Here is a 26681-nt window from a genome sequence, read left to right on the forward strand (position 1 = left end):
ATTGAGCGTTCCCTATACAAGCTCATTGTGAGATTAATTTGATTTGTGCTAGTAAAAGCGCAATGGCAAAATAAAAAAATTTTCCTAGTAGAGGCTGTATTAATATCTGACAAATTCTATGTAGTGTTAGAGCATGACTCAGAGATAAGGTAGTGATGTGTGTGCGCGTACATGCTTGTGTGAGTGTGTGTTTGTGTGAGAGAGAGTATGTGTTTTTGTTTGTACTCTGTACTAAGGTGAGCAACATGAATGCCAGTGCCTGCACACTATTTCAAAGTTATTGAAGGAGTACGGCGGAGGAAATTAGACTGCCTCCCTGTGTCCTGGTCTGACAGATTAGTTTATGAGTAATGAATACATTAATAAATGCTGCATTTATAAAAGTTAGAACATATCCAGAAGAAAAACAAGCAGTGATGATGACGGTGGCCGTTAAAAACTCACAGATATTAAAAATACTAATCTTTGGCCCATCTTGATCAGTCACTCTCACGCAGATGGGCCCCCATGTAAGTGGGATTCTCTGCCTCTAACCCTATTACAGGGGCTGAGTCACTGGCTTACTGGGGCTCTCTCATGCCGTCCCTGGAGGGGGTGCGTCACCTGAGTGGGTTGATTCACTGATGTGGTCATCCTGTCTGGGTTGGCGCCCCCCCCCCCCCCCCCCCCTTGGGTTGTGCCGTGGCGGAGGTCTTTGTGGGCTATACTCAGCCTTGTCTCAGGATGGTAAGTTGGTGGTTGAAGATATCCCTCTAGTGGTGTGGGGGCTGTGCTTTGGCAAAGTGGGTGGGGTTATATCCTTCCTGTTTGGCCCTGTCCGGGGGTGTCCTCGGATGGGGCCACAGTGTCTCCTGACCCCTCCTGTCTCAGCCTCCAGTATTTATGCTGCAGTAGTTTATGTGTCGGGGGGCTAGGGTCAGTTTGTTATATCTGGAGTACTTCTCCTGTCCTATTCGGTGTCCTGTGTGAATCTAAGTGTGCGTTCTCTAATTCTCTCCTTCTCTCTTTCTTTCTCTCTCTCGGAGGACCTGAGCCCTAGGACCATGCCCCAGGACTACCTGACATGATGACTCCTTGCTGTCCCCAGTCCACCTGACCGTGCTGCTGCTCCAGTTTCAACTGACCTGAGCCCTAGGACCATGCCCCAGGACTACCTGACATGATGACTCCTTGCTGTCCCCAGTCCACCTGACCGTGCTGCTGCTCCAGTTTCAACTGTTCTGCCTTATTATTATTCGACCATACTGGTCATTTATGAACATTTGAACATCTTGGCCATGTTCTGTTATAATCTCCACCCGGCACAGCCAGAAGAGGACTGGCCACCCCACATAGCCTGGTTCCTCTCTAGGTTTCTTCCTAGGTTTTGGCCTTTCTAGGGAGTTTTTCCTAGCCACCGTGCTTCTACACCTGCATTGCTTGCTGTTTGGGGTTTTAGGCTGGGTTTCTGTACAGCACTTTGAGATATCAGCTGATGTACGAAGGGCTATATAAATAAATTTGATTTGATTTGATTTAGTGTGCCCTTCTGACACGAGCGTCACTCAGCTCAAAGTGCGGACTCAGAGGAAACCATAGACAACCACATCTGCCTGCCTGCACATAGTCCTAGCAGTATAACTATCTGCCACAGTTATATGAACCAATATATATTTGCATACAGTATATGATGCAATGTCTGCACTTCTGACTAACTGAGAACGGTAAAATAGCTCCTATTCTCTCACATCCTTGAGAATAATAAAATACTATGAAAGCCATGCTCTCTCGAAGAGTGACCTAACTGTTACCACCCTCCCTTTGTATAGACCTACCTTGCATTGCAGACTGGTCCCATAGACTGGACGTCACATTGTATAAGTTAACCTGTGACACTTAAATTCGTTTGGTATGGTAACATAAGACAGATGAGTACTTAAGGTAAAAACCAAAGTAGGGTGGTTGGTCGGGATTGATGGATGGGCTATAACACTAACGTCTAGCAATCCCAACTACTTATAAAGTTAGCTAACCCTTCCACTAACCTTAACCATTTTAGCTAACCCTCCCTTTAACCCTAACATTAACCTTTAGCTAACCCTTCCCCTAACCCTTTAACCTAACTCCTAAACTTAGCCTTAACCCATAGCCTAGCTAACGTTAGCCAGCTAGGAATTGTAACATATCATTTGTTTTACAAATTCATAACATATAGTAACTAGTAACTGTAACCCATTGATTTGAGTTGAAAAATAAATGCTGCGCTCATGGAATGGCGTGCTTTGAGCACTAATAAAAAGTGCTATTTACATGTGAAAAATGAATGCCATATGCTGCATTTGCTATAAGCCTATTTTGTCGCCTGCCTCTGTTTTGGTAAAAAGCTGAGGGATGGGCCTGGAGAAATGTAACCACTCTCAGATTAATAGACAGAGCTATGGATGCAAGGACTGACCATCCATGTTATGAGGTTAAACAGTGTGTGTTTACATTTTCAATGTTTACAAACATTGGAGAAAAACAAGCTTATATTTTATAAGTCCAAAAATGGATGTAGCAACTACAGATTCCCCCTTTTAAGTCTATCAAAAGTGTGCGAGTTTGAGAATGTGTCAATTAGGCCTATGGAATTTTTTTTATCAGCATGAATTAGATTGAGCAATAAAAGCCTCACTTGTATTCTATAGGCTGGGATCCGCACTATGAAGCTGTTGCAAGAGCGCATTTTTCACTGTCTGTGAACTGGTTTGAAAACAATGATTGATAGGCAGTTTAAACTTCTTGAATTCAACCATTATTCGGTTCAAATACACATTTAGATTTGTGAACAGCCATCCAGAACAACCACAATCTGTAAGGTGCAACTAGCTAAATGAGAGAGCAGCAGTGTGATTAACATGTAGATATCAATAATAAGTGATATCCGTAGCGCCGTAGACTACACCACTGCTGTCATCCTTACCTCCAAGCGTTTATTCAAGTTGGATAATCTTTGGATGCCGACAGCAGTCGCATCATTAGAAGACATATCTTGCCTACAAAAGCCTATTCCTGTTCTTGAATGTCATTTGAGAAACTTAAAAGACATTTCTTAGTAATCCTTGAAGTAATCATCACATTTTTCAAAAGTATCTGAAATCTGATAACAATATTTTTCCTGGCTACGTAACGGATTACAGTTTCAGTTTTTTTTAAACCCTTACATGTAACGGAATACAATGAATCCAATACAATGAAATTCGTAACATACTGTATATTTAGCTAATTTGTAACAAATAGTATGTTTGCAAATTCGTAAATATAGTATGTTTCCAATTCATAACATAGTATGTTTTGAAAATTTGTAAACATATTATACAAATTGTAATTCGTAACATATTATACAAAATGGGTGATGGACATCCACTAATTAATACATACCATAGGACACGTAAGGTATCATACTAAACGAAGTGTCTTGGACATACATACAGAATAAAACAAAATGCTCAGAGACCAGGTTGTGCTTTTGCCAAAGATACAGTCAGCTTTTGGTGTTTCGCGCTCACCATTTTCCCTCTCTCTGCTCTTTATGATCTAACATGTACATAAGTAGCGGCATAACTCTGGACGTGAGTCTGAGTGAGTTATTTTTACTCATGACTCGGCAGCGCCTGAACTGGTCACCCTTGAGCAAAAGCTGCCAATGTGGCAAAACTAGTTAGGATGACAAAAGGACAACATCTCCCTGGGGAGTAACATCCCTGGTGGAAAGGAAGCAATGCGATGCAACAACTTTGTGGATGATACAACACGGGGATTATAACGACGACTGACATTTTGAATGTCACTCGTCCACACGTAAGAGCAGGCGACATTGGGGACCATTTTTCTTCGATATGACTTGCCAGTAATTTATCTGATCAAAAACTATGTTATAGTGAAACAAAACATCAGCTAAATGGTTTATAAACCATTTTCAATCCTGTGTACAACTTAGTCTTTTAGAAAGGTGATGCAACCAAAATCCTGAATCAAAAAGTACGAATCATCCCATCCTAAATCACCCATCTCGACGCCTATCAGCACTACCGTTAGTGAAAACTTAACAGAAAACCTCTGTCTCTGTCAGGAATAAAGCTTTCCAAGACGGACACAACAAAAGAGGAAAACTAACATCATGGTATGGAATGGAGACGGGGTCAATACCCAATTTAAACTCAGCTAACTCAGGGAAACCCTTGCGAGCCAATTTCCAAATCCAATTAGTAGTATTAGTACAGAGCTTCTTCGGAGCACCATGTAGGAAAAGAAAAGAGCTAGCGTAGCCTTACTCACCAGAGTTGCGCTAGGCCGTGGGTTCTCAGGGCATTAATGGAGCCGGTTGGCAGAGAGCAGAGGGGACGACCGTGCAGATCAGTTCATCAGCCTTTAGACTTGTTTCCAGGTTGATAACCGGCCCATTCTACACAGCCAGAGCACCAAACATTGAAAGTTAACATCTAGATAGGGCTAATTGACATGACAAACGCAATCATGTGTCTGTCATCTCTTCTGGTTCATACGTTCTATGGCAGTAGACCAGACCTTGTTCAGGCATGGCCTTCATGTACTGTTAGCTAAAGAGGAAAGGGCCACCGAGCAAAAAGGCAAGCACATGTGCATGTGGACTGGGTTACTTAATCTTCATGCGTTTTGCTAAGTTCTCTCAAAGGTCTGATGTTATAATCTCCACCCGGCACAGCCAGAAGAGGACTGGCCACCCCACATAGCCTGGTTCCTCTCTAGGTTTCTTCCTAGGTTTTGGCCTTTCTAGGGAGTTTTTCCTAGCCACCGTGCTTCTTCACCTGCATTGCTTGCTGTTTGGGGTTTTAGGCTGGGTTTCTGTACAGCACTTTGAGATATCAGCTGATGTACGAAGGGCTATATAAAATACATTTGATTGATTGATTGATTGAATCAGGGAAAAGTCGCAAAAAGAGAATTGTTACAGTAAACTACACCATTATGTATTTCCCATAATTTCCTCTTTCAATTATAGTGGGGCATCATTTATAATGATTGCAGAGATGCAATGCTATAATGTCGATCTGTCTCTTTGTGTATTTATGTGGGTGTTGTGGGCATGTGCATGCATTTATAAATGCATGTGTGATTATGTTTTTGTTTGTGTATATGTGGGAATGCATGTGTGATTGATTGAATGGATGACTGACTGTGTGTGTAAGCATGTGGGCATGTACATATCTGTGCTGCATTGTCGTATCTACTCAGATGGATAGATATTCTTGTTACAGTTTCGACGGGCTAACCTAGCTTCCATTTGCTACAGATATCAATTATAGCTTTGTTCATATTCATGGGTTTTGGCTGAGAGGTGGATTATTCTTTATTTTATACTTATTTAATGTTAATTTAAACCAGGAAGTCCCATTGAAGTCAAATACGTTTTTTCAAGGGAGACCTGGGTCATGTTCAGTAGGCACTAAAAGGATCTAAATGGACTGAAAATGGGAGGGAAAACCTGAACTTGTCCAATAAGAAAGGCTCATTTTTGGTTCCCTTTGCAAAATGTTTTATAACACTTAGAATTGCGTGGCCCTAATGAACATGACCCAGGCCGAGAAAGGCAGATCATTGAGGTGTGATTGTTCTCTCACCAAAAAGGGATCCCAAAAGTCTCCTGGGTTTTCTCTTCCAGGTCATGTGACCTTGTGCTGTCAACCTTCCAAAGGACTGGGGAGACTTCCGTCTGTCCAGTGCCGTTCTACCTGGAACAGGAGAGATGGACAGACGGTCATGAGGTAATGGTGGAATACAGTAAAATGTCAAGTACATGGTACACTAGAATATATCATCACAATGATGGGTTACAGTTGTGAATGTCTCTGCTGTGCTGTTATACAGTATATTGTTTGCTCTGACATTGTAATTGTAATTTCCAGTTATACATTTTAGGTTATTTGGTTTTAGGGGGCAGTTATTAAATAATTTGAACAACTCTGTGGCAGTTATATTAATTTGTCAAGACCTACCCCCACATTTTATGGACAAGTGCAGGCAAAGGCATCAATGTTGACAATAAATTAAATGAAATGTGAAGTAAAACTCAGAAACTTAAGGTACACAGCATTAACCCACCTATATTAGTACTTACCTGAGCAATGCTTCCTTGGTGACCACTTCAAATGGTTTAAGTGTCCAATAATATGTTCCTCTTCAGGTTTATATTGGATTCGTTGGAAAAACTGGAAGAAATCACAGCAATTAAAGGTAATACATCAGTAACAAAGTAGTGCCCTGTGCATTTGACTTTCATACTTTACATGAATATCAATTCATCAATAGAGAAAGAATAAATGCTGTACTGTGTTTTTACCTACATTCTACCAGCATGTCTCAAATCAATAAAATTAATGTGTTTCATATGACAATGTGGTATTTTACAGCCTGTAAAAACACGTAGTTAAGCCATTTCAAGACAACATCCAAGGCATGGCCGGCCCTAGTCTTTTGGGGGCCCTAAGCAAGATTTGGTTGCCCCCCTCCCACACATTTTAGTAGCCCCCGTCTTGACGGTAGAGAGAAACAGTACATTTCCTGCAATTCTACACATTTTGCCATGGGGAGTAGAGACAATGTTGTGGTTTTAAAGCAACATTTCTGCAATTCTTCACATTTTGCCATTGGGCAGAGAGCAGTTTAGAAATGTTATGACAAATTTCATGCATTTCTACTATTTTTGCCAAGACTTAAGCCATGTTAATGACATCTGAGTGAGAGTGACAAACAAAATCAATGGTGGCCCCCTGGATGTCAGGGCCCTTGGGCAAATGCCCTGCGGGCCCGGTCGGTATTCGACCATGATTATTACAAGTTTAGACAGCTGGCTAGACTACTTGCTTATGTTGCTTATGCCTGGAGCCAGACACTACTCCAGGGGAAAAGAGGGGAATCATGTGACAAAAAAACTATGGATTGTATCCTCACAAAAGTGATGTGGCTCAAGGCACATGTTGGTAGCTTTTATTGTGTCCACAGCTCCCTCTGCTGGCTTGTACCATGCATTCAGCAGCATGGGATGGGGAGCTATGTGATTGTGAATAGAATAAATGCAAGCATGCATGCACACAGACAGGCAGACACACACACACAAACAATAATATCCAAAGTTTTTGGCCTACAATAACAACAATGTTAAAGTCACATTAACGATGTGTTGAGGGTGGGGGAGTGAGGATGTTACATGGTGTCTTTAGGGCCCGTATTTAAAAAGTGTTTCAGAGTTTAAGTGCTGATCTAGGATATATTCTTATTCAGTATGATCTAAAAGGCAAGCCTGATCCCATATCAGCACTCCTACTCTGAGACTCTTGTGAATACTGGCTCTGACTTGCTCCAGTGTGAAGATTCCCCAAATCTAGGATCAGCTTCTCCAGTCCTAGTCCTAACCTTAACTATTAGTGGGGGAAATGAAAAACGGACCCAAGATCAGCCCTACACCACTTTGCCACTGAGATTGATTTACTAGGGGAGGACACTGCCCTCTGCTGGATTATCACATTCACTTTCACACAATAATACACCACAAAATCTTAACCTGGCCTAACCCTTAGCCACGCCATGCCAGACGCAGAATGTACACAAGATTCCATGGTTGCTAGATATTGTTTGCATCATGTTCTAGGTATAAAGGATGATATATTCTGTTAAATATTAGTCTAATTATTTTCAATGGAAATTGCTTTTGAATTTAGAAAACAAGCCTCCCTGGATCAGAACATTTGTCTGATGTACTCAACCCCCATCCCCAAGACATCGCTCTTCTAGTCTACAGGAAATGATAAAAGACAGGGACAGATAGGCGCACACAGAGAATGGGAGCTTATCTTCCTCCTCGGAACTAGGGTGGCGTATGGTGAGCGGATCTCTCCTCTGACAGAGAATCCCAGAGGTGAAACTCTATTACAACGCAGCATTGAAGTCAACAAAGGGCCTCGGCACATGAATCAGATATGAATGTGTAATGATATCTAAAAAGCCTAATACTTTATCCTCGCTTATTCCTCCTTTAATTTCCTCTTTAAATATCCTCACAATATCCTCACCTTTAGAGATTAGCGTTTGACCCCTGTTCAGGACTATAGGCTGTTCTGATAGTAATAGCATACCCATCTGTCTGAGCAGATTTGGGAGACAGACAGGGAGAATAAAGGAACTTAGGTATATACTGTAGATCTACAGAGTAGTTAACCTTTATAAGACTGTGGGGCAAGTACATTTTTCCAGGTCTATATGGTATGGCCCTTATAAGAATGCCTCTCTGACATGTACCATAAGGATTCAAGACAGTTCTGTTCATATTTCTACCTGCAACATTCCACACTGTTCGCCTACTGAATGAGGCCAAGGCATTGGATTGATGTGTGACAAGCTGACATTGACAATGCACTGATCGTCCATGTGATTGGAGCAAAACTACTACTCAGAAGCTTGTGAGCTGCATTTAAATGCAACTTCATTCGTAAGCATCAATAATGTCTCTTTCCACATTGAGTTGAATACTGGTGTATCTATAAAGTAAGAGTAAACAAAATACAAGCAAATACCAACTGATTACATCATAAAGAGCATACATCCTATTACCGCAGATCGTTATTCCCTGAGGTTAGCACCGTTTTCAATTTAAGACCACCATTTTATGTTCCCAAATAAGTCACTCATATCTTTTTGCCTTGCAGAACATATCATACAATATTAATCCAACCTAAACTATTTATATTATGAGTATTAATAATGAATCGCAGGCCCCTACGAAAGCTTGCTACGAAACACAAGCCGTCAGGGGGAGGCAAGCAGATGCATCTCTATATCCATATTATCTCCGGAGGAGTAAAAGGAGCTGTGCTCTTTGCAGATGCTGGTTCAAGACCCGTGCCGGCCGTGACCGGGAGACCCATGACGCGACGCACAATTGTCCCAGAATTGTCCGAGTTAGGCGAGGGTTTGGCCGGCCAGGATGTCCTTGTCCCATCCCACGATTCAATCAGGGGAGCCGGAAGAGGGGAGCGAGTAGGCTCACATTAACTAGCTAGCTAGCTAACTTTGCTGGTACATTGTTGCCCATGCGAGGAAGTCAGCCAGCATTTTAGCCTGGTAACCCATGACAACAAAAACTAAAAGTGTACTGTATGACAGAGCCATAGACCGTTTTGCCAAAATGAAAGAGAGGAGGATCACATTGGCGTTCAACTAGTCTACAAGTAGGGGGATTCCCAATTTGTTTTGTTTACTTAGGCACACACATGCGCACCAACACAGAGAAACCAGTACCATGGACAGCCACATGATATTTAGAGACATTGATTGGCCTAAATTATTGGTTATCTTTAAGTTTGTTTTCAGTGTATTAAACTAAGAATATATAGCCGTGTTGATTTGATAACGTTTAAATGTTTAAGTTGAAATAGCGGAGGCAGCTGGAATAGCAGAGGCAGTGCTCCTGTTGTCTTTGTGCTGACTTCCGATAACTCAGTGGTTCTAAATCAGTAGTTGTTTAGTAAATTGTCAAAAACATTAACTTGCTTGAACATTCTGCAGGTCATATCACTGTTTGGTACATGCAGTATTTGCTTTGTGGACTTCACTGGACACATGTTGCTCTCCGGTTTTGTGATGAAACAAATTTCAGTGTAGAATTTATTCCACCAGTGTGTGACTGCTGTCTTTTTGTTGTCATGGCCTTATTGTATGTCTCGGTGGCGTATGAACGAATTGGTTATAGAGCAAACTACGCAATTAACACAGGTTGTAATATGGCTTTTTTTACTGACTTGGCTTGGCTTCCTCAGTGATTTTACCTACACACTGCAACAGATTTTTTTTTAAATAGAAGCAGTTGATTTGGCCACATTATTTGAATATCCTTAAATACACCGAAAATAAGTATTTAAAATACAAACACTTAAACACGCATATATTTGAACTCAGGTCTTGTCGCACTATAGCCTCACTCCCCAGCTTGAAATGTCTACACCTTCGCTATCGGATTGGTACCTTTTCGGTGGCACAACTGGCTAAGACGGTGTCACTTGTGTTTGCGAAGCAGAGGACCCGAGATCAGTCGCAGACATGTGAGGAAGGAACCTATATACTGTTGAGCAAGCAAAATGACATATTTTACACATAGTTACTATGGGACAGTACAAATGTTTTTAACCTATTCATCAAATATCAATGACATAGTTGAAGTCGGAAGTTTATATACACCTTATCAAAATACATTACTTTGAAGGTAGGCCTTGTAATACACCTCCAATTGACTCAAATGATATCAATTAGCCTATCAGAAGCTTCTAAAGCCATGACATCATTTTCTGGAATTTTCCTAGCTGTTTAAAGGCACAGTCAACTTAGTGTATGCAAACCTCTGACCGACTGGAATTGTGATACAGTGAATTTTAAGTGAAATGATCTGTCTGTAAACAATTGTTGGAAAAATGACAAGTCATTCACAAAGTGGAGTGGTGGAAAAACAAGTTTTAATGACTCCAATGTAAGTGCATGTAAACTTCCGACTTCAACTGTACATAGATCAGTAATGTAAGTACAACAGCATCATTGATATACACTGAGTGTACAAAACATGCTCTTTCCATTACATAGACTGACAAGGGGGGGGAGATCCAGGTGAAAGCTATGATCCCTTATTGATGTCACTTGCTAAATCCACTTCAATCAGTGTAGATGAAGTTGAGGAGATAGGTTAAAGAAGGATTTGAAAGCCTGGAGACAATTGAGACATGGATTGTTTATGTGTGTGCCATTCAGAGGGTGAATGGGCAAGACACAAGATTTAAGTGCCTTTGGTAGTAGGTGCTAGGCACACCGGTTTGTGTAAAAACTCCAACACTGCTGCGTTTTTTCATGCTCAACCATTTCCTGTGTGTATCAAGAATGGTCCATCACATTGGAGTCAACATGGGAACACTGTGGAACACTTTCAAAACCTTGTAGAGTCCATGCCCAGACAAATTGAGGCTGATCTGAAAGCAAAAGGGGGTTAACTCAATTTTATTCTTTCACAATCTGTGCTTGCAAGGAAGTTTTAAGGTACAGTACTTTTGACATACAGTCTTTAAAAAATCCTGACTGAAAAGTTTGTGAGCTTCAACATCCAAGGTTCCAGATAGAACATTTAGGGGAGGGGATCTCATTCTCTCTCTCACGCACGCACACACCCATACACATAAACACACACAAACAGGGAAATTGTAAAACTGCTCATACCTAGAAACCCATCAGGAGCTGTAGGATTTATAATCACTTTTATACAAAAGATTCAGCAGAGGGGCTTAGCTAGCCATATTAAGTTTTTTAGCAAACACTACATAATGTATGAATTGCTTAATTGCACTATGGGCCACCAGAACTACTTGCATCACATAAGTTTGACTGTGTGTATAATTCCTTGGAGCGCTTTGATGTAGCTTGGGGAGAGCCCATTCACTGTGCAGTAAGATGACTTGCTTTCATGTCATTTTGTGCCACTGTAAAGGGAGGATTAGTAGAGCTGTGTGTGTGTGTCCCAAATTGCATCCTATTCCCTATATCGTGCACTCTTTTACCCTATTGGTCAAAAGTAGTGCACTAAATAGGGAATAGGGTGCCATTTTGGGCGCAGCCCATTTTTATACACAGGTTTACTAAAGTTAATGTGTCAGCTCTTCAGAAAGCTGAAATGCACAGTTTGTGAGGTGACATACCGCATGATATGACATTCTGTGGAAAAAAATTGTCCCCCCCAAAAAATCAAGACTCTACAAAATAAATATTTGGAAAATATAATCTAGACCAGCAATCACCATTAACGGTCCTCGAGGCTTGAAACAGCCTCAGAAATCACCTTCAAAATTCAATCCCCAGTGCACAGGTCATTTGGAATAGTTATTTTAAGAGAAAGTAATGCTATTTTAAGAATTTACCATGTTCATGTTAAGTCCATGTTCAGCCTCATTAGTTATTGTTATTATGATGAGAAAAATAAATATGCTATACTTATTCATGAATATTACATATAATATCATAAGATGGTGCCGACGGAGATGGCAGCATCGCGACTAGCTCTTAGAAAACTTTGCAGTATTTAATTTTGTATGTATACAACTTCCCTGGAGCAGATCCTTTGTTCAACCTACCCAGAGCAATTGAACTTATTCCAGAGGCCGACCCAAAACATCGCCGCCGAGATGCACTCGAGGGACCTGCAAGTTCGACTTATGGATTTGCGCACACCACCCACTGCTTCCGAGTATGTTGCTCGCTAATGTTCAGTCTTTGGATAACAAAGTTGATGAGCTTAGAGCAAGGATTTCTTTCCAGAGAGACATTGGGCCTGTAACATACTTTGTTTCACGGAAACATGGCTCTCTCGGGATACTCTGTTGGAGTCAGTAAAGCCAGCAGGATTCTCAGTACATCGCGCAGACAGGAATACATATCTCTCCGGGAAGCAGAAGGGTGGAGCGGCGTGTTTCATGATTAATGACTCATGGTGTAATTCTAGGAACATACAGGAACTCGAGTCTTTTTGTTCACCCGACTGGAATATCTCACAATTAAATGCCAACCATATTATCTCCCAAGAGAATTTTCCTCTGTCATCAACACGGCCGTTTACATCCCACCTCAAGCCAAGACCTTGACGGCACTCAAAGAACTTTACTGGACTTTATGCAAACTGGAAACCACATGTCCTGAAGCTGAATGTATTGTAGCTGGGAATTTGAACAAAGCAAATGTGAGGACTAGGCTGCTGAAGTTCTATCAACATATTGAATGTACTACTCGCGCTGCTAAGACTCTCAACCATTGCTATTCAAACTTCCGTGATGCTTACAACGCCCTCCCCCGCCCTCCTTTCGGCAAATCTGACCACGACTCCATCTTGCTCCTCCCGTCCTATAGGCAGAAACTCAAACAGAAAGTACCCGTGCATCGTACTATTCAACGCTGGTCGGAGCAATCGGAATCCACACTTCAGGATTGTTTTGATCGCATGGACTGGGATATGTTTCAGGTAGCTTGCGAAAATAATCTAGACGCATACACTGATACGGTGAGTGAGTTTATAAGGAAGTGTATAGGAGATGTAGTACCCACTGTGACAATTAAAACCTACACTAACCAGAAACCATGGATAGATGGTAGCATTCATGCAAAACAAAGCGTGAACCATCGCATTTAACAGCTGCAAGGTGACTGGTAATATAGCAGAATATAAACAGTGTAGTTATTCACTGCGCAAGAAATAAAACAAGCTAAACGTCAGTATAAAGATAAAGTGGAGTTGCAATTCAACGGACACGAGACGTATGTGGCAGGGACTACAGACAATCACAGTCTACAAAAGGAAAACCAGCTACGTCGCTGAGACGGACGTCTCGCTTCCGGACAGGCTAAACACATTCTTTGCGGTTTTGAAGATAACACAGTGCCACCGACACAGCCTGCTACCAAGGGCTTTGGGCTCTTCCTCTCGCCCAGTAGCACTCACCTCTGTCATCATGAAGTGCTTTGAGAGACTAGTCAAGGATCACCTCTACCTTACCTGCCCCCCTAGACCCACTTCAATTTGCTTACTGCCCCAATAGATCCACAGATGATGCATCACCATCACTCTGCACACTGCCGTATCCCATCTGGACAAGAGGAATCCCCCTGTAAGAATGCTGTTGACTATAGCTTCACCATAGTAGCCTCCAAGCTCATCATTAAGCTTAAGGCCCTGGATCTGAACCCCGCCCTGTGCAACGGGGTCCTGGACTTCCTGACGGGCCGCACTCAGGTGGTAAACGTAGGAAACATCACCTCCACTCCGCTGATCCTCAACACTGTGGCTCCACAAGGGTGTATGCTCAGCCCCTTCCTGTACTCCCTGTTCACCCACGACTGTGTGGCCAAGCACGCCTCCAACTCAATGATCAAGTTTGCAGACACAATTAGTCGTAGGCTTGATTACCAATGATGATGAGACTGGGAGTGTTGTGCCTGGAATACAACATCTCACTCAATGTCAACAAAACAAAGGAGATAATCGTGAATTTCAGGAAACAGCAGAGGGTGCACCCCCCTATCTACATAGACAGGACCGCAATGGAGAAGGTGGAAAGCTTCAAGTTCCTTGGCGTACACATAATTGCAAACTGAAATGGACCACCCACACAAACAGTGTGGTGAAGAAGGCGCAACAGAGCCTCTTCAACCTCAGGAGGCTAAAGAAATTTGGCTTGTCAATAAAAACCCTCACAAACTTTTACAGATGCACAACTGAAAGCATCCTGTCAGGCTGTATCAACGCCTGGTACAGTAACTGCACAGCCTGCAACCGCAAGGTTCTCTAGAGGGTGGTGTGGTCTTCCCAACTATTGCCGGGGGCAAACTACCCGCCCTCCAGGACATCCGATGTCACAGGACGGCAACAAAGATCATCAAGGACATCAACCACCCGAGCCACTGCCTGTTCACCCTGCTATCTTCCAAAAAGCAAGGCCAGTACTGGTACATCAAAGCTGGGACTGAGAGACTGAAAAACTATCTCAAGGCCATCAGACTGTTAAACAGCCATCACTTGCACATTAGAGGCTGCTGCATATAGGCATAGCCTAGAAATCACTGGCCACTTAAGAAATGGAGCACCAGTCACTTTAATGTTTACATATCTGGCATTACTCATCTCATGTTCTGTTTTCTATACTATTCTACGGCGTCTTATTCACTTAATAATATTTACATATCTTGCATTACTCATCTCATATGCATATACATTATCCTATACTATTCTACTGTATCTTAGTCCATTCCGCTCTGACATCGCTCGTCCATATGCATATAGTCTTAATTAATTCCTACTTAGATTTGTGTGTATTCCGTATATGTTGTGTAATTTGTTAGATATTACTTGTAATAGGAGCACAAGCAATTCACCACACCCGCAATGACATCTGCTAATCATGTGTATGTGACCAATAAAATTGGATTTGATATTGTCAGTAATCTAAAGAGCAGGCCTTATGTTATTTCCCACTCAGGACGAAGAGGAGTAAGCAAACGTTCACAGCATCATATCACTCCCCACTATTTATGTTAAATAGAGTAGCCCAGTTACAGCAATGTAAGCGATCTGGCTAATCAAATAGCACATCCAAACAGGCTCTAGCATTCCTTGTTATCAGTAATGAACTACCATAAAACCGGTGCCGCTTCAAATTTGGTTGTTGTCAGCCCTTGGTGAAACTTATCTAGAGGCGATTGATATGGATGTGTTTTGCATAATTCTAAAGAGGTTATTTAATATTTCCTTAGACACCCTTTGTTTGACCCCGTTAGGTTGTCTACTTTTGTGCAGTACCACAGAGAAAGATGAGAAGCTAGCCAGCCTGCCAGCCAGCCACAGTATTAGACTGATCCACTCAGATGTATATCTTGAACCTGGACATGTTTATGCCAGAGGAGCCAGGCTTTCTGCCTCGTCATCGCAGTCCTGTTTGTGTGTGTGAGTGCATGTGTGCGTGTGTCTGTGTGTGTGTGAGTTACTGACCCATGATATTATTTACAAGTACCATCACTAACCACGTGAGAAAATCTAACGTTAAAGCCACAATCTGGTGTCTGTGTTCAAGCCCAATGGCAGGCCCGCCACTATCTGAGGATATCCCAGATTGTCTATGATGTTGTACAGGTCATATTCCAAAAATTACAAAATCATTTTATTTTGTCCAAAACAAGACAAAGTCCACCCACCGCCAGTGCTACAAACTCAAACACTGCAATTCAATCAGTTGTTTATAAAGGATAACTGCCCCACAAGTTTAAGGATAATGTTTATGCTGTATTAGGTGAGGTTTTGAGTCCATATGACAACATCTCAAATACAGTGCTAGGAAAAAGTATTTTCCCCCTTCCTGGTTTCTTTTTTCACATTTGTCACACTTAAATGTTTCAGATCATCAAACATATTTAAATATAACACAAAGATAACCCAAGTAAACACAAAATGCAGTTTTTAAGTGATGATTTTATATATTAAGGGAAAAAAGCTATCTGAACCTTCATGGCCCTATGTGAAAAAGTAATTGCCCCCTAAACCTAATAACTGGTTGTGCCACCCTCAGAAGCAACAACTGCAATCAGGCATTTGCGATAACTGGCAATGAGTCTTTCACATCGCTGTGGAGGAATTTTGGCCCACTCTTCTTTGCAGAATTGCTTTAATTCAGCCACATTGGAGAGTTTTCGAGCATGAACCACCTTTTTTCACTAGGCCACTCCAAAATCTTCATTTCGTTTTTTCTAAGCCGTTCAGAGGTGGACTTTCTGGTGTGTTTTGGATCATTGTCCTGCTGCAGAACCAAAATGCGCTTCAGCAATAGGTTACGAACTGATGGCCGGACATACTCCTTCAGGATTTTTTGGTAGAGAGCAGAATTCATGGTTCTATCAATCCTAGCAAGTCATCCAGGTCCTGAAACAGTAAAGTAGCCCCAGACCATCACACTACCACCACCAAATTTGACTGTTGGTATGATGTTCTTTTTCTGAAACGCTGTGTTACTTTTGCACCAGATGTAACGGGACGCACACCTTCCAAAAAGTTCAACTTTGTCTTGTCAGTCCACAGAATATTTTCCCAAAAGTCTTGGGGATCATCAAGATGTTTTTGCCAAAAGTGAGACAAGCCTTTATGTTCTTTTTGGTCAGCAGTGGTTTTTGCCTTGGAACTCTGCCATGGATGCCATTTTTGCCCAGTCTCTTTCTTATGGTTGAGTCATGAACACTGACCTTAACTGAGGCAAGTGAGGCCTGAAGTTCTTTAGATGCTGTTGTGGGTTCTTTTGGGACCTCTTGGATGAGTTGTCGCTGCGCTCTTGGGGTAAGTTTGGTAGGCCGGCCACTCCTGGGAAGGTTCACCACTGTAACAAATGTTCTCAATTTCTGGATAATGGCTCTCACCGTGGTTCACTGGAGTCCCAGAGCTATTGAAATGGCTTTGTAACTCTTTCCAGACTGATAGATGTCAATTACTTTGTTTCTCATCTGTTCCTGAATGTCTTTGGATCCCGGCATGATGCCTTGCTTTTTGAGATATTTTGGCCTACTTCACTTTGTCAGACAGGTTCTATTTAAGTGATTTCTTGTTACAACAGGTCTGGCAGTAATCAGGACTGGTTGTGGCTAGTGAAATTGAACTCATCTTTCCAAAAAATGTGATGAACCACAGTAAATTCATGATTTAACAAGGGGGAGCAATTACTTTGTCACATAGGGCCATGAAGTTTCGGATAGCTTTTTCCCTTAATAAATAAAATTATCACTTAAAAACTGCATTTTGGGTTTACTTGGGTTATCTTTGTGTAATATTACAATTTGTTTGATCTGAAACATTTAAGTGTGACACATGTGCAAAAAAATCTGAAATCAGAAAGGAGGCAAAAACTTTTTCACAGCACTGTACATCTTAAACAATCAGGGTGAAATGGCAGTGTGGTTTCCAATTGATTAAGACCCTTAATAACATATTGGTTCAACAACATTATATAAAGTCCTGTAGAATATGTATTTATTGGTCCATTGTAACGGACACTTGTCTTTTCGCTGTCACAGTACCAACCCCTAACCCACCACACACACTAACTGTCTGGGAGCAACACGGGTCAGCCAGATAGCATTGCCCTTGTAGCAGTTTAGGGACTCAAGTGGCAGTAGGTGATGGCCACTGAGAAAGTAACCTTGAATATCTGCAACAGTTACCCAACTAATGCTTAGGCTAGAGTTATTCAAATATTACCCTATGAGATCCGGAGCCTGGTGGTTTTCCGTTCTACCTAATAATTAATTGCACCACCTGGTCTAAATAAGTCCCTGATTAGAGTGGAAGAATGTGAGGGGCCTAGGCTTCAGCTCAGCAGCCTAGGTCAACGGGTCTACTCATGAAGGTTATAAAAAATTGTTATGAATGCCTAATGTACTGTATATCCCCTTCATGTAAAATGTATTCGGAAGTTTGCATACACCATAGCCAAGTACATTTAAACTCAGTTTTTCACAATTCATGACATTTAATCGTAAACAAAAATACCCTGTCTTAGGTCAGGTAGGATCACCACTTTATTTTAAGAATGTGAAATGTCAGAATAATAGTAGAGAGAATGATTTATTTCAGCTTTTATTTCTTTCATCACATTCCCAGTGGATCAGAAGTTTACATACACTCAATTCGTATTTGGTAGCATTGCCTTTAAATTGTTTAACTTGGCTCAAACATTTCAGGTAGCCTTCCACAAGCTTCCCACAATAAGTTGGGTGAATGTTGGCCCATTCCTCCCGACAGAGCTGGTGTAACTGAGTCAGGTTTGTAGGCATCCTTGCTCGCACATGCTTTTTCAGTTCTGCCCACAATAGGATTGAAGTCAGGGCTTTGTGATGGCCACTCCAATACCTTGACTTTGTTGTCCATAAGCCATTTTGCCACAACTTTGGAAGTATGTTTGGTGTCATTATCCATTTGGAAGACCCATTTGCGTCCAAGCTTAAACTTCCTGACTGATTTTCCTCATCATGTCATCTATTTTGTGAAGTGCACCAGTCCCTCCTGCAGCAAAGCACCCCCACAACATGATTCTACCACCCCCGTGCTTCACGGTTGGGATGGTGTTCTTTGGCTTGCAAGCCTCCCCCTTTTTCCTCCAAACATAACTATGGTCATTATGGCCAAACAGTTCTGTTTTTGTTTCATCAGACCAGAGGACATTTCTCCAAAAAGTACGATCTTTGTCCCCATGTGCAGTTGCAAACCATAGTCTGGCTTTTTAATGGCGGTTTTTGAGCAGTGGATTCTTCCTTGCTGAGCGGCCTTTCAGGTTATGTCAATATAGGACTCATTTTACTGTGGATATTGATACTTTTGTACCCATTTCCTCCAGCATCTTCACAAGGTCCTTTGATGCTGTTCTGGGATTGATTTGCACTTTTTGCACCAAAGTACGCTCATCTCTAGGAGACAGAATGTGTCTCCTTCCTGAGCGATATGACGGCTGCATGGTCCAATAGTGTTTATACTTGCGTACTATTGTTTGTACAGATGAATGTGGTACCTTCAGGTGTTTGGAAATTGCTCCCAAGGATGAACCAGACTTGTGGAGGTCTACAATTGTTTTCTAAGGTTTTGGCTGATTTCCCCTCAAAGTGGAGGGAATATCCCTCCCTTTCCGTCTCTATCTCTCTTTCACTCACTCGCGCACTTTCCCTTTCTAAATAATAAAGGATATTATAATCACACATGCATAGAGAAGCATAAACATTTCCTCACTAATTAGGGTGTCAAGATGGACCTGACAATATGACAGATATAAAATGGTGTAAATGATAAAACAAAAATTCAAACACAAATTAACAAGGCCTTTCTCTCACTGACCATTTTACATAATTTTGGAACATAACCATGAAAAAACTGTCGAAGTCTAACCATGATCGACTCAACAACAGAAGCAGTATTTGTCATTTGAATATGCAGGTAAAATAAAATAAGATTGGTGGGTGAGAGGAAGGGTAATATTCTGAATCGTTTAGCAGCGTTTGACATCCTCACACCTTCAAGAGGCAACGCAGATCCCCTCCTCATGAAGCAGTGACATTAAAGCACTTTGATGATTTGGAGACTTTAATGTCTTAATCCCACAGAAAAAATATATATTTTGGAAAATTCAAAGGCATTTCCCCAGACTTGAATATCACCCAAACCACCCCCTCTTCCTCCCCCACACACATTCTTGTCCCCCTCCAGAGAAGAATAGATAGTGCTTCTTTTCTGCTTTTACCTAGACTGCTAAGCTTTTCAAGAAATAAGGGGAGGGGGAGGGCATCATGATGTCACAGGCTGCAATACTCTCTGAGAGATTGTGAAAGCGAATTAGCCGATGGATCAAACTCCAAACTTGGAGGGCGAAATCGTACCACGCTAAGTTATATGCTACTTAGATTTGCCTGCGGGAAACAGATTGCGGATCAACTTGGTGATGAGCTCTTTAAAATGTCAAAATAGTGGAGCCGTTGTTAATTGCGCACCACTTGATGCCTTGAGGAGTTCTGCCGTTGTAAGGAGGCCAATGTGTCATTCTCGAAAAGCCAGAAAAAAATAACACAAACATCCTGGTATCTGTCAACGAATAATCTTTGACCTTTCATATCACAATTGACAGAAGCAGGATTTTGGTCCAGGCCTGCACTTCATCTCAATGGTCTAAGGTGACTTCCTTTCCTTGTTTCCTTTCCTTCTTCCTCTCATTAAACAACTGTTGAGGTGACAGCAGACACCCCTGTTGGTTCTCAGCATATTACCCTATTTTACCCTCACCGGTCCATGTGTCTGATCAGTTCAGATGAAGGAAAGGAGACGAGGAGAGGAGGCAGCATTAGTGGAGATTCCCACATGATCTGCTAAGTATTAGCACATACACAGTTTCAGCATTGCATTATATGAATAATAGATAGTAAGAAGAGGGTAATAGCATTTCATTCATAATGTGAAGGGGATGGGGCGTGGGTGGGGGGGTAGAGAAAGAGAAAGGGATGAAACGAAGTGCTAGGTTTAAGGTGGAGAATGTTTTCCTAGTGTTGCAAAGTAGCGTGTTATACCTAGAAAGTTGTTTTTGTTTACATTGAAATAATTTTGTTGACTACATTTATCTGAAACATAAATTATTGCAGAGCTTAGAGGGTATTCTATTTGGTTCTTACCTAAAAACATTACCAGTTTTGATTCAATCGGGCCAAGGGGTCTTTAACTTTTAGTGACTAATGAATTAGCGCAGAGACTAGGGAAGGTGGGATAATGTGAATAATGGGATTTGAAGCTGATTTAGGTTTCTGCGGGCGACACAATAGACACAGAGGCCCTGTACACTGCAAAGAGCGGAGAGGGAAGTGTTTCTCAGTCTTTCTAGAGCCGTCCGCTCTTTTCTACATCTGCTTATGCAGCGTTCTTGCTGACTTAGCGGGCTCTACGGATGCCTTGGGATCCGAAAAACCAACAGCTCAGGGAAAGTATGTCAGGCAAGCCGAAGGGGCACATCCTCCATCCTCTCTCAAAAAGGGGTGAGAAGGAACCAAACCCAGCTCTAAGAGTACTACACCTGGTATTTCAAGTTCAAACTTGGTTAGGCAATGGGTACCTTAAGGCTTTAGCCCAAAAAATGTAATAATGATGCCTCAGTGGCAGCCTACACCTTTTTCCTTCCCACCCTACGTCCCCCCCAACTGTGGCCAATCTGTCCGGCAGGCATGTCACTGTGCTGTCGCCTGTGGCTGTGCCAAAAAGTCGAAGGGGTAACACAACACAGCCCGACTACCAAGAAGAAGAGCTTTCGTTATGATTCGATATCTCTTACACAAGCTGAAGATCATCCCCAGTCAAAACAGTATCAAACAAGTGATGTACCATGTACGTCGAACGTGTGGCAATGTTCTCATGATGTTATGATTTAATGCTAGAGTGTGCAGGCTTTCTAGAGATGCTTTGAAGGGAATTCAACACAGACCAAACAGCAGACCAAAACTGTGATTACATTGTTTTTGCCACACACTTCTTACAGTCATATCACGGCAGGCATATCATGGGGAATGCTCTTTAAAGTAGTTCAAGAAAACTGGACAAAGTAAGATTCAGAGAATACTCCATAGCCTTCCCCATTTCGGGAACATTATTTAACCCTAGAAATACCTGTTGTGTTGATGAGCCACAGGCACCCTGCAGAAGTGGAGATGGCATGACCCCACAGGGAGAGGCGTGAGTTGTGTGTCAGGCGCTGCTGCGACACACACACTGTCGGGGGGGGGGTTAATGACCTATTTCACTGGGTCATAACCACGTGACCTGGTGACACACTCTCACATCCCTGTGGCATAAGGAGGAGGCGCAATAGGAGAGTCCGACCGGTGTGCTCGCCTCACACAGTCAACCATCGCTGCTACGCTACTGGGGTGGATTATGTCTATATAAAGCCTCTGCACCACATGAATCACTGTGCTATGCACTGATCCCCACAAGCTATGAGACAACAGGTCTGCCTTCTGCGGGCTGTCTCCATCTTTTCCCATTTCCTAAACTCCGCTCCCTCAATGAAGACAGAATGAAAGAGAGAGATTGAGACGGAGAGAGAGGGGGAAAAGAGTCGATGTTAATCATTCGAGTGCCGTGGCTTAGCCTAAGAGGCTTGAATAATCAGCGGTTAAGCTGTCAGCCCTTGCGCTCGCACCTATCGTGCTCTACAAACTCCTGGGTTGCTTTTAATCAAGCAAAAACGCTGAGAGCGTGTGGGCTAAGTGCAGGCTAAGAGACAGGGCTCAAGCATATCCCTTACATTTCTCTTGACATTACCAGATAGCATTTCTGTATAAGCTGCAGACATGTCTCTTTGCAAGAGCACACAGTGTTACAGTACAGTAGGTCTTTGGCTTTTGAGGGCACTATAGAAAGCAGAACCACAAAGTGTGTGACCGGCTTAGGTCATTGACCACTTTAAACTCCACTTTGCTCTGGCTTTTGGGACCTAGGGTCCTACTGAATTAAAACCAGCATCCATGGGTGTCAGGGATATGGTGAAACAATATTGTTCTCACCGTGCAAGGAAACATGTTCTCCTTTTATTCTGAACATTAATCTGTGGGATCATTGGGTTAAAAAAGCACAAGCAGAGTGTTGAACTCCTGCATACCAGTTTTGATTGAACAGCGCTCCTGGTTGTAATGGAATCACAGCATCCCTCCCATGCCACCAACCATACTTTGATCAACAAAGCCAGGCCTGTTCCTAGCTAACAATAATATTTCCACGTTACATCCCACTAGAGCATTGCTCTGAACCCCCTGTGTATTAACGGGTCTAAAAATAGCTTTTTGACATTGTGGCAGCTTGCCTATACACGGCCTAACTGCACCACCCAGAGCAACGTTAACACAGGCAGCGGGAGGCAAAGCGCCAAGCTCCACCCCTATCTCGCTCTCTCTCCGGGCTCTTCAGCCCCTCATTGATCTCACGGCCCATTGCCGGCTTAAATTACATTGCCGAGACAAAAGGCCTCTGATTTCACAGGTCATAATTCTCTCATATAGCCTCAACTTTGAAAAGGTACAGCGTTCCGTTTCAGCCCCCTCCGGCATTGCATTTGCTTATGAGTTATGACACGGGCCGGACGCCTTTAAGTTACAACCCAGCGCAGTGGGGGAGGCCTGTTTACCAATCAGGGCTGAGATGAAGGAGAGAGGGAGAGAAAGAAGGGACACAAAAGCAGTGTCCCACCATTGCTGTGGCGTAGTGCATCTATGTCCATAGGACATCAAAAGGGCGTTAAGGCGTTAGAATTATAGGATTCTAATCTACAATATGTTGTTCGGGAATAATGTATTGACCACGGACATGCTCTGAAAAATGCACCTATACCACAGCAATATCATAGCCTACAGCACATAGGCATATAAAGGTTCAAACGAGGTGTGATTATTGCAGAAAAAAAGGTGTATGCAAAATACTGAAATTATGTTTAAGAGAAAGATAAAAACAGAAAATGTCAACATAGCTCAAATCATTCAGAACATGGAACTGATGAATGCCTAAAACTATCCTTTTTGGCCCGACGGCACTGTTTTAATGACAAAAACAATGTCAAACTAAAGAGTGTTCATGACAACAGAAGCCAGATCTGACCAGAGTAGATGCTACTGGTACCGTATGTGTCTGCTTTGTGCTCGCCCCATCCCTTCTGGCATACATGGGGACACTGGCCAGTGAATGTCAGTGCCCTTTTCACGCTGTGCCACTGCTGCCGAGGCAACTCCCAAGCCAGGACAGCATGAGATCCGGAACAGGCAGAAGCAGCCACAGCACAAAGGGACCAGCTGCTTTGAGAGCATGGCTCAAGACAAGAAGAGGGCTCTTCAAAGAGAATAGACTCAATGTTATTGTTGTACTGTATTATTGTTTCATTTCTGACAATGCAACTGTTTGGTAGTGGTGGAACTACTTAGCGATACTACGGTATATGTAAGAAATTATTTTCAAGTGGTGTTATATATTTGAGTCCCCAATATTTTGATAACACTACTTAAGCTATCATTTATTATGGTGTGGCATAACAAGAAGGGAGGGATCATACCTGCTTATAAAGAATAATAGTGCATTACTATGGGTTTAAGTAAAGTGTTAGCAACATTTCCACTTCAATTTTGATACCATGCAATACTACTTATGATGTATATACTGTAAAACCTGGATTGCTGATGCTATATAATGGCCATTGAGTCTTTGAAGGCACCGGTCAGCCATATTGGCACTCCCCGGTAGGAGTAGTCCTGCCTAGGAATGCATTGAATTATACAGTGTTTCAATTCAATGTTTCTTGGACAAAATTACATGCATCTCTAAAAATGATACTTCAAAGAACATTTTTACATTTTTTTTATTTAAAATGTTTATGTTCATCTCATATAATATAATTTAAAGTTTGCATTAAGGTGTCTGAAAGAGTAAATATGGCAAAAACGAATGCATATATTAATAAATTCATTTATATGCATAAAACAAATATATATGATGGTGGGGGACTGCAAGATTGAGGCACAGTGTGTGCATGGCTTCAACACAGCACACCAATTAGTCATCTAGTGTATATATAAATTATTGAATAGTACACACTAGCATGTTGATGAAATAACATAAAACTGATGTGGAACACCAGTCACTTTAATAACGTTTACATACTGCTTTACCCATCTCATATGCACAGTTGAAGTCGCAAGTTTACACACGCTTAGAGTCATTAAAACTCGTTTTTCAACCACTCCACAAATTTCTTGTTAACAAACTATAATTTCAGCAAGTCGATTAGGACATCTACTTTCTGCATGACACAAGTAATTTGTCCAACAATTGTTTACAGAAATATTATTTAACTTATAATTCACTGCATCACAATTCCAGTGGGTCAGAAGATTACATACACTAAGCTGACTGTACCTTGGAAAATTCCAGAAAATGATGTCATGGCTTTAGAAGCTTCTGATAGGCTAATTGACATCATTTGAGTCAATTGGAGGTGTACCTGTGGATGTATTTCAAGGCCTACTCAGTGACTCTTCGCTTGACATCATGGGAACATCAAAAGAAATCAGCCAAGACCTCAGAAAAACAATTGTAGTCCTCCACAAGTCTGGTTCATCCTTGGGAGCAATTTCCAAACGCCTGAAGGTACCACATTCATCTGTACAAATAATAGTACGCAAGTATAAACACCATGGGACCACACAGCCGTCTTACCGCTCAGGAAGGAGACGTGTTCTGTTGCCTAGAGTGGAACGTACGTTGGTGCAAAAAGTGCAAATCAATCCCAGAACAACAGCAAAGGACCTTGTGAAAATGCTGGAGGAAACAGGTATAAAAGTATCTCTATCTACTGTAAAACGAGTCCTATTTCAACATAACCTGAAAGGCTGTTCATCAAAGAAGGAGCCAGACTACAGTTTGCAACTGCAAATGGGGACAAAGATTGTACTTTTTGAAGAAATATCCTCTGGTCTGATGAAACAAAAATATAACTGTTTGGCCATAATGACCATCGTTATGTTTGAAGGAAAAAGGGGGAGGCTTGCAAGCCGAGGGACACCATCCCAAACGTGAAGCACGGGGGTGGCAGCATCATGTTGTGGGGGTGCTTTGCTGCAGGAGGGACTGGTGCACTTCACAAAATAGATGCCATCATGAGGAGGAAAATTATGTGGATATGTTGAAGCAACATCTCAAGACATCAATCAGGAAGTTAAAGCTTGGACGCAAATGGGTCTTCTAAATTTATAATGACCCCAAGCATACTTCCAAAGTTGTGGCAAAATGGCTTAAGGACAACAAAGTCAAGGTATTGGAGTGGCCATCACAAAGCCCTGACCTCAATCCTATAGAAAATGTGTGGGCAGAACTGAAAAAGCGTGTGCGAGCAAGGATGCCTACAAACCTGACTCAGTTACACCAGCTCTGTCAGGAGGAATGGGCCAAAATTCACCCAACTTATTGTGGGAAGCTTGTGGAAGGCTACCCAAAACATTTGACCCAAGTTAAACAATTTAAAGGCAATGCTACCAAGTACTAATTGAGTGTATGTAAACTTCTGACCCACTGGGAATGTGATGAAAGAAATAAAAGCTGAAATAAATCATTCTCTCTACTATTATTCTGACATTTCACATTCTTAAAATAAAGTGGTGATCGTAACTGACCTAAGACAGGGTATCTTTACTAGGATAAATGTCAGGAATTGTGAAAAACTGAGTTTTAATGTATTTGGCTAAGGTGTATGTAAACTTCCGACATCAACTCTATATACTGTATTCTATTCTGCTGTATTTTATTCAATGCCACTCCAACATTGCTCAATCAAATATTTATATATTTCTTAATTACATTCTTTAACTTTTAGATTTGCTTATATTGTTGTGAATTATTAGATACTACTGCACTGTTGGAGCTAAGAACAAAAGCATTTCACTACACCTGCAATAACATCTGCTAAATATGTGTATGTGACCAATAAAATGTGATCTTTATTTAACTAGGCAAGTTATTTAAGATCAAATTTGTATTCGCAAAGATGGCCTGCAAAGCCAAACCCAGACGACGCTGG

The 26681-nt window shown here is 41.9% G+C and overlaps 1 protein-coding gene and 1 long non-coding RNA gene across 12 annotated transcripts in view; one reads left to right on the forward strand and one right to left on the reverse strand.

The window, feature by feature from the left end:
- Positions 1 to 26681, reverse strand: part of pcbp3 (poly(rC) binding protein 3) — a 175814-nt gene that overhangs the window by 146649 nt on the left and 2484 nt on the right. For all 11 annotated transcript variants that reach the window (XR_016490477.1, XR_016490478.1, XR_016490476.1 and 8 more), the window contains exons 2-4: positions 6116 to 6206; positions 5619 to 5729; positions 4297 to 4423 (exon numbers count right to left, since the gene is read on the reverse strand). The gene's annotated coding sequence lies outside the window, so the exon portion shown is untranslated. The remainder of the gene's footprint in view (positions 1 to 4296; positions 4424 to 5618; positions 5730 to 6115; positions 6207 to 26681) is intronic.
- LOC149972787 (uncharacterized) overlaps positions 5632 to 26681 on the forward strand; it is a 35714-nt gene continuing 14664 nt past the window's right edge. The window contains exons 1-2 of the long non-coding RNA XR_016490480.1: positions 5632 to 5762; positions 6182 to 6231. This is a non-coding gene — a long non-coding RNA (uncharacterized LOC149972787). The remainder of the gene's footprint in view (positions 5763 to 6181; positions 6232 to 26681) is intronic.

This window comes from Oncorhynchus mykiss, chromosome 22, assembly GCF_057628025.1.
Source record: "Oncorhynchus mykiss isolate SJ-2025 chromosome 22, ASM5762802v1, whole genome shotgun sequence".
NCBI lineage: Eukaryota > Metazoa > Chordata > Actinopteri > Salmoniformes > Salmonidae > Oncorhynchus > Oncorhynchus mykiss.